Source organism: Thalia democratica, chromosome 5 (genome assembly GCF_965202585.1).
Source record: "Thalia democratica chromosome 5, ktThaDemo2.hap1.1, whole genome shotgun sequence".
NCBI classification, from domain to species: Eukaryota; Metazoa; Chordata; class Thaliacea; order Salpida; family Salpidae; genus Thalia; species Thalia democratica.
In genome coordinates this window covers 18,692,627-18,701,935 of record NC_139169.1, presented here as the reverse complement: position 1 = coordinate 18,701,935, position 9,309 = coordinate 18,692,627, and positions in this window count along the sequence as shown.

Here is a 9,309-nt window from a genome sequence, read left to right as displayed (position 1 = left end):
AGTATTTTAAGCAAAAATTTTGAGCAAACATTTGTTTTTAATTTAACTGTGTAAATGCTATTTTCCATGACTGTCACATATCTTTTTAGATTTATTTAAGCTCTGACGAGGTCTTTGACCGAAACTTAGTTTGTAAAACAAAATCTTGAAAGAATAAATTCACAACTTATACATGTTAAGTAGTAAAATTTTGATTTGACGCAAAACATATGACGGGTAAACAAATCTTTTTATTAAAAAACTCATTTAAAGAAGCTTTTCAATGTAGTTAACTTTGTCACACAGTTTTTTCCCTTAAACTTAATTTTAAACTAAAAATAGACCAAGTTCAAGTACTTTTAAAAACCCAAAAGAATTTTTAAAACCCGGAAAAAGTTTGCCAAAAACACTTGGCAACCCTGTATTCTGAGGTTCAAGCAAGTCTAATAAAAAACAGATCTTATGTAAAATTTAAATAAGATTTTAAGCTTACAAGATTTTTTCAGGTTTAATTGTAGAGCGAAAATTGAAACTATTACTGCCGCCGGTGAATATTTTTGTTTTTTAAATTTAGCCTGCAACCACCAAGTGTCTGCCGAATCCTGATATAAAATGATCTAAATTAAAAAAAATTATATCTACGTCTTAAGTGGGATCCGGGAGGATTAAGTTATAAAGAAAGACTAATCGATTTTTATCATTGAAATATAACTTTTACTAATTAAAAATGGTAACAAGATATTTCTTATGATAAGTCTTATAATGATATAACCTTTGAGGTTATCTGTAAGCACTATCAAAATAACATTATCAAGCATTTTTACAAACATTAATTGATACCCCAGGTTTCGGAAGTCTTTAAACGAACTGCTAAATTATTTTTGGGCTATTAAATAATATATCGTAAAAAACAGAAGAAATACTTTTAATACCTAAGTTGTAGTAAAACTTTCCTTACTATACAATTACGGTTAAATTATGATAACATTTTTATATGTTGTTTTAAAAAAAACTTTTAATATGTTTGTTTAATAAAATTAATAAAAGATATGACTGACCAAGATACAAAATTTTTCGCTTAATAAAGTTTTTAAGACCTTTAAAAAAATGTGATGTAGTTAATACTTTCGCTTTTGCGTAACAAAGTATACTAAATAAGCTAGTCATAGTATTAAAACAGTTTTAAACTAGTTATAGTATTTAAGACAGTTTTAGATTAATATAATTTATAACTAGTACTTATAGAACTAGGGCGTTTTAAGAACTTTTAATCTACTTTTCAACTTTTTTCTTAGTGTTAAAACTTCTTTAGTAGCTTAACAATTAAGTTTTTGTTTTACAATGCCTTTGACAAAAACAAGTACAAGTTAAAATATTTTTGTCTGGTTTGCAAGAAATTTTTGACAATCATATGAGTTGCCTTTAAAACTACTTTGAAATTTTTTTATAAATCTATAAAAAACTAAAACAACAAAGATTATAAAGTAAATTTGAAAAAAAGGTGTGCTAAATCTACTAAAACAGTATTATTGTTGTAGTTTATTGAACGACAAAAAGAGACGTTCAAAATATTGAGTCGCAAACCATGAATACTTTTTACGTCTTATCCAGGACAATTATTATTTACAATGTGTAGACTACAACATAAAAAAACTTACTATTTATTATATACTTTGAGAGCGGCTAATTTAAGTCAAAACCTAGTTAGATACACTAACTGTTGAAAATATTTTGGTAACTAAACAGCGGATAGCTTAGTGCATATAGTAAAAAGCAATTAAACAAAAATTTTTTTTATAGCCTTCTATCACTTTTCTGCTTCCCTTGGTTAACAGTAAACTATCGATATCATCCCAAAATCTGGAAACTGCTGATTATTTAACCAACTATTAAATATCAACTAATTATGGTATACATACTATATATAAAAATTAAGATAAGCATAATAATAAGTTGCCAGACTTTTCTTTGTCATCATTTTAATAAAATTTGCAAATCTTTTGACTTATGTAAATTGAAATGCTGAGATTTTTCAGAAACTTAAAAACTATTTATAAATATTTCGTTTAATGCTTGTTAATCGGTTTTAAAAACTTCAAGAAACAACCTGTTAAAACAACTAAATAGTCTTTTTTATTTTTATTTTTTACGGACTAAACTATTGAATTTTAAATTTACTCTAACAAACTTTGTGAAACGCTTATGCTATTAAATTTTCAAGATGAAGATGTTTAGACATACTTATTTAGGATATTTTGTTATATTATAAGTAACTTTAAACAAAATGATAACTTAATACAAAAATTTAACGAGAAAAAAATGATAAAAAAATGTTTTTAAAAGAATACAAAAATAGTCATTGAGTTTATATAAATGTATGCTTTGTATAAAACGATCATAAAGATCACACCGAACAGTGGTAAAAAATTTATAAATTTTGTTGCTTTAACTCTTATCAACAGTTTTTAATCTTCACTTTATTTAAGTTTAAAATCATGTTTCAAGGTTACAGGTAACTAGTGTACCAAGTAGTTTTATGCAAAACTTACATCAAAAACTGTTTATTGAATGCTCTATTTCATGACAAACTTTAAAGTAACTAAATGAGACTGACATTGTTATACACTTAAGACTTAGAAAAATAAATTAACTTGTGATCTTTATTTCTTTAAAAAGATTGAACACAGCTGCAAAAACAATTTTTCTACTTCGAAATTTTATCACAGTTATTCATAGTTTTTTTTCTCTATACATGCTTAATAGTTCTGAAGGTTATGTACAATTTAAAACAGTTGCAGATATGTCTACAGACAATTATTGTTTATTTTCGATACTAAGCCTATACAACTTGCTTTTGTAAAGGTTTTTCGACCAAGGTTTGCTCTTATTTAAAAATAACGTTTTAGTGTTGAAAACTGATTTTATGAACTATTTAATAGTAATTAACGCAGACTACTACAATTATTAAGTCTTAAATTTAAAATAAGATCAACTGAAAACTAAATTTTGACTGTTTATCAAAATTTTTTGCACAAAAATTTAATGCATGTTTCTAATATTTTAAATTGTCTTAAGTTTTGACTCCTTCAAAATTCATTAAAAAAGATAAAAATTATTCATTTATTTATTTAATGCTCTTTTGAAATACGAATTGTTTAAATTTTCATTAAAACTCATCACTTTATCTAAATATTTAAAAAACAAATGTTAAATGTTATAAGTATCTTAACAATATGTTTAACTAATAATAACCTAATTTTGTAACAAGTTAATAAAACTTACGCTTTTTATAAAAGATATTACAGACAATTTTTACAAACTTACTTTTCATGAAGACTGAAAAATGAAGGATTCTGCGGGAATAAAGGAATGAAGATGTTATAAAAAGAAAATAAAAGTTTTATTAAAACTTATTAACCCGGTTTCTGTACATTTACTCAAGCTCTGGAAAGAGTTTTTCATAACTTTGACTTTAATTTGTATTAATAAAACTAAATTAAGTTTTGCAACTTAAAATTAACTAAAATACGTTTGAAAATAGTTGCTATAAGTTTCGGATCTTCTTCGCAGTACAAAAGAAAAAAAGTTTGTAAAAGTTTGAAAACTTAAAACTTAAACAGTTGTACAAAAATTTATCCCAAATTTTTGGTTTTTGTCATGCACCTTTAGTCTAAAAACAGTAAAGATAAAAAATCATTAGGATTTTGCTTAAGGAGTTATTGTTGAAACTTAAAAAAAATTATTGCATTTACTATAGTAACTTCTGTTTTTGATAAGTAGACTTCTAAAGTTTTTGAATTGTTTAAATTTTTTTAAAAATACATTATTAGTTAGGTCACTAACTACAAATAAACAATTTCATACATTTTTAGTAGCAGATCATTTCGTTCAAAACTTTTGAGTTCAAAAATAAATAAACTATTTACTGGCGCTTAGTATCTAAGCAAGGATATTTTTAGTATTAGATATTGTGTTTAATATTTTTGCTCGTATTGACAAAACTTTGAAAGTATAAAAGACACGACATAGTGTTTATTCATTTTCTATTTTTTATCTTTTAGAGTTTGTCTATCAAAAATAAGTATTTTGCATTTCAATAAAAACCTTGACAAGAATAGAGTAATATTTATTTAAAAGCAACAATATAATGATATTTTAAGTTTTTAATTGAAAGTTTTTAATTAAAAGTTTTTAACTAAAAAATAAAAAAATGGCGCAGTAACACATATTTTTAAATTTTGTTTGTTGATGAATTGAATTAGTGTATAAAGTTCTTTATGTACAAATTGCAAGGATAACTGTTCTTCTTTCACAGGTAAGTTTTTTGAATAACTTATTTTTTTACCTAAACTTAGTTTTTAACGTTTTTTTTAGGGCTGTTGTATCTTAAACTTTGAATAAATATTTGTGCTAGTATTGTTTTAAAAACTTTTTAAAATAAAACTTATTCTAAAATAATATATGTTTATATTTCTGAAAGTTTAACTTTGTAGAACTGTCATATTTTATGTGCAGAGAAACGCCGTCATTTATTTGCGTATTAAAACAGATGATTTTAAAATGTGTTTTATATAAATTTTTATTAACAAAAAATATCTAACATTAGAACAAAGTTTTTAACTTTATAGCAGTATTTTAAAAACCATGGTTTGTGTTAAGAATGTTAAAAAAAAGCTAATTGATTACCATACAGACTCTATGAAGTTTGAAATTTATCTCTTTTATTAAATTAAACTTGAATTAAAAACAAAACTTATTATTTAAAACAAAACGAAAACAACTTTAAAAACATTTAAATGCATGGGTAAGCGTTTGATCACTTAACAATTTTGTTGTACAACTCTTACATAAAAAAATATCTTTAAAAAGAACGAGGTTAGAAAATAAAGTTTGATGATATATAAGTGTAGGTGTTTTTTTGTAAATTACATTTTTCGTTTAAATAAAGTTTTGAATAAAACAAAAAGTTTATATTAAGTTTCCTGTAATGTAACTGTCTACTAAACTTTAAATCAAACAGTAAAAAAATAAAGTTATGTTAGACAGGTTGTTTAACCACATAAATATTATGATATAAATTTAGGTTTATAAAAAGTCAAGCACTATTTGCTTCGTATATTTTGCAGTTGTGTATGTTTTCTTAATTCATCCATGGGGCTGAGTTGCAAGGTATAAACTTATTTAGGTTTATAATACAATTTGAGACTTTAAACTCCTTTCGGTCTGGTGTTACGATGTTTAGTTTGATATGATTTTAAATTTTTGTCGAAATCAATTGTACCTCTTCATCAATCTTCTTCGGATATTGCAATTAGTGTATCAATCATCAAGTTTAAGTAGCTATATCAGCTTTACATTAATAGTTGTCCTGGACAAGACATTAAAAACTATACGTAGTGTGCGACTCGATAACCGAAAGGTTCTTCGTGCACCAGGTCCTAAAAACAAATACTTTGAGCGCTTTTTTTGTCGTTCAACAAACTAAAGAATATACTTCTTTATTTTTAGAGTAGCATAATTTTTTAGAAAATATGATTTAAAACTAATTAACTGCAACAAAAATGTTGCTAAAAGTTTAGTTGTAAGCAACAATTTTTGTTTTAATTTTTGTTGTAAGTTTTTAAGTAAAATTTAAATAAGAAAAAATCGGAAGCTGCATATCATTAAAGAATTCTTCAAGTTTAAGTGCTTAAATTTAGAAGCTTGTAAAAAAGTCTGAACTATGTTCAAATTATAATGTGATTGAGAATCAAATGTGATTTTTTTAGTAGTTTTGCACGGATTTGTGGTATGCTCGGTATGGTATTTCTTAGAACAATTTTATTAACCCTAACACAGAATATATACACGTTTCATTGTATTGTAAACAAGCATTTCATTTTAATCGAAAATATAGAATTTAAATAGTATTAGGAGATGGAGAAATACAAACTTAATTGAATTACGTTGTGGCTTTATACTTCTACATACAAATTTAAGTACAAATTTAATGTTGACATCGTTTATGCGAAACTTGTCAGAATATTTATTTCTACATAATGTTTCTACATAATGCCTAATTGGTTTTAATTTACTTAATTAATTTTCTACATACACAAAAAAATTCCCACAAGAGTTAAAAGAAACAAAAACTGGGTATTAAGTTCTGCATTAGTCCAGTTTTATAGTATAAAATAAATCTAAAATATTTTTTCAACTAATGGACTTGTAGTTTTTAATTTGACTTGACAGATAGTAGTTTGATTTTCGAATTCTTTCTACGTACTTAATAATTCAACTTATTAAATTAAGCTTATTGTCTGTACACAAAATATTATAATAAAAAACAAACAAAAAAAAAGATAAATGTGCGATTTTGCAATTTAATTTATTAACAGATTTCAAAGGGAATTTTTTTGACCTTTTAAAGTCTAGCTCTTACTTTACAATGATAAAGCAATATTTTTAGTTAATACAAATACTTGTTAATAAAACTTGGAAACAGTTAATTTTGCCAACCTCAAAATAACTGCTAATCACTTATACTAATAACATTGTTTATGAACGACAAATGATAAGCGCTCAAAAAGTTTGCTCTAACAACCTGGTGTACGAAGAGAGCTTTCAGTAATTGATTCGTACACCGCTAATACAAAAATTCGTAAACGTATTTTAAGTTGATACAAAAGGAAATGTGTTATTATTAATGTAGTACTGTTGTAAAAGTCTTTTACACTGAGCTAAACATGTCAAAAACAATAGATAGCTGCAATGGACAAACTTCCAGACATCTAAAAAAAAGAACAAAAATATGTGCTAAAATGTGTTACTTCGTACTTAAATGGTAGAAAATATAAGAAGTTTGTAGCAGTAAAAAGGGCAATGAAAAACTCGTTTATAGCTGAAAACCTTGTAAACAACCCCAGTTGTGAAAATAATTTCGAGTTCTGTAGTTTTTAGTATTAGGAGACAATGTCAAAATATTTTAGAACTAATCAGACTTGAAACTGTTTTGATGCATTTAAAAAACCCAAACATGTAAAAAGAAAAAAATGTCACTTGCTTTCTTTAGTTAAAAGCATTTTGTTTAATTTAAAATTTATTTCTATTGATTATATCTGTGGTAAACTAATTAACTTGTATAGTGTTTGTAATATATGTATTTTATTGTATCGTTTCAACAGTACTTTCTCTGACAAAAATTGATGAAATATATTGGAAAAAAAAAGAAAAAAAGAGTTGTTTATTTGTTTAGTGAGAATAACAATAAATCTTACTAGATACAACATAAAAGCTGTTTAGCAACTTGCTTTTTTAATATAACAGTTACAAATTTATGAATTCAATAATTTATTTTATAAACCATGATTCACTCAATTGTACCAGACTTATGATTGTTGGATGCAAGTTGAGATGTTTGATAGTTGCTCTTGAACTAAACTAAAAGTATACAGAATATAAAAGTTGTGCAAACTTTTGTAATCACAACAATGCTAATTCTACCTAACTTTTGTAGTTAACTTTACTAGAGGAAAAACTGTGAATTTATCTTTTGAAACAATAAAATGAAAAGTAGTGTTTGTTTTTTTTAACTGTTCAAAATATAGGTTTAATCGTTTGTGTTGATTAGTTAACACACAGAAACATATGTTGGTACAATAAAGGAAGATTACTGTATAATTTGTCTTTGTTTGTTTTTTATAAATATTTATAATTCAAAAAGTTTCAAACTGTAAACATTTCAGTAAACCAGAAATAAACCAATTTATTATTAATTTTATTAATTGAAAAAGAACCTGTTTTACATTTCTTTCCGAGAAATACCAATTTCACGTGTTTTAAATCCTGTTTTTTTTTTATAAAGAACAAAGATAGTTTTACCTTGCTAACATCTTAGTAGTATTGTTTATTGGACGACACAAGAAAATTTCTCAATAAGTTTGGTCTAAAGACCAGGTGTACGAAAACACCTTTCGGTAGCTGGGTCGCACACCACATGCTTTTACAAGCTTTTATTCATAATCTTCAAAATTTAACGAACGAAAATAAAAATTATAGTCAACCTAACCTGTGTATCTATGCACATGTGATATCGGTGTAACATTTTATTTTAAGTAAAATTAATCTACTTAACTTGGGTCTGAGAAAACTTTTTAGTCTGTGGGCCGGAGTTACACAATTTAAAAAACTAATATAAGAAAGAAAAACTACAACTAGTCTCAGTATTTAAAAATTACTAAAACTTTCTTATTGCTTATTTAGTTAAATTTTTGATTACAAACTATACTTATATTGTTAACAACTGTTCGCACACGAACAAATTTTTTATAAGAAAATTAATCAGTGAACGATTAAAGCTGCCATAGAGAATTTACATTCTCTAAACTAACAATACCAAGTTTGTGGCAACTCTGCTTAATAATAATCATGGTATTAGGTAAAATTGCACGTGTAGTTTTCAACATATAAAACTTATCAGAGACTTTTGTTGGCCCTACATTCACCTTTTAACTTTTAATTTATTTTAAAATACCAACTTAAAAATTGGTCCAAACTTGCTTATTCAGAAAAAAATTTATCAGTAAGATTTTTAGGATTGTAGAAAAATTTTAAAACAAAGCTAGCCTGAAAATAACTAAAAGTTCAATCAAGACTTTCATAAATTTTTTGAGTACAGCAGATAGTCAAATATTGTTCAAACTTTTTACAAAACTGCTATTATTGTTTGAAAAGATCGGAGAACAGATGTTCAATCAAGACTTTCATAAATTTTTTGAGTACAGCAGATAGTCAAATATTGTTCAAACTTTTTACAAAACTGCTATTATTGTTTGAAAATATCGGAGAACAGATAGAAATAAACGTTCAAATAATTTGAATGTGTATATTTTCAATTTTTTTCTGCGCAAAAAATGTTTGCACAAACTGAATACGTTTTGAGAAATAGATATTTAAAAGTGTTATGTTCTATCCGGTTACTTTTTTAAAAATACCTAAAACTGTAATCAACTTATTTAGCATTTTAAAAAATTACCGGAATAATGTTAACAAACGCTCGCAACCTTAAGTTTCTCAAAAAAAGACTACATGCAAAAAACTTCGTTTTTAAATTCTGTAATTTCATCTACATATATATATATACATTTTGAGAACGTGTAAAAGTTTCACGAGGGAGCTAAATTGCACGCAGACAAAATTGCATAAAGAAAATTTTGCACGAGAGTAAAAATAATATAAAAAAATAAAATATAAACTAATAAAAAAGTTACTGACTGAGGGTGAGGGGTAATAGTAATAATAAAAAATAACTAAGAAAAATTAATATTAAAACAAACAAGAAAAATGAATAAA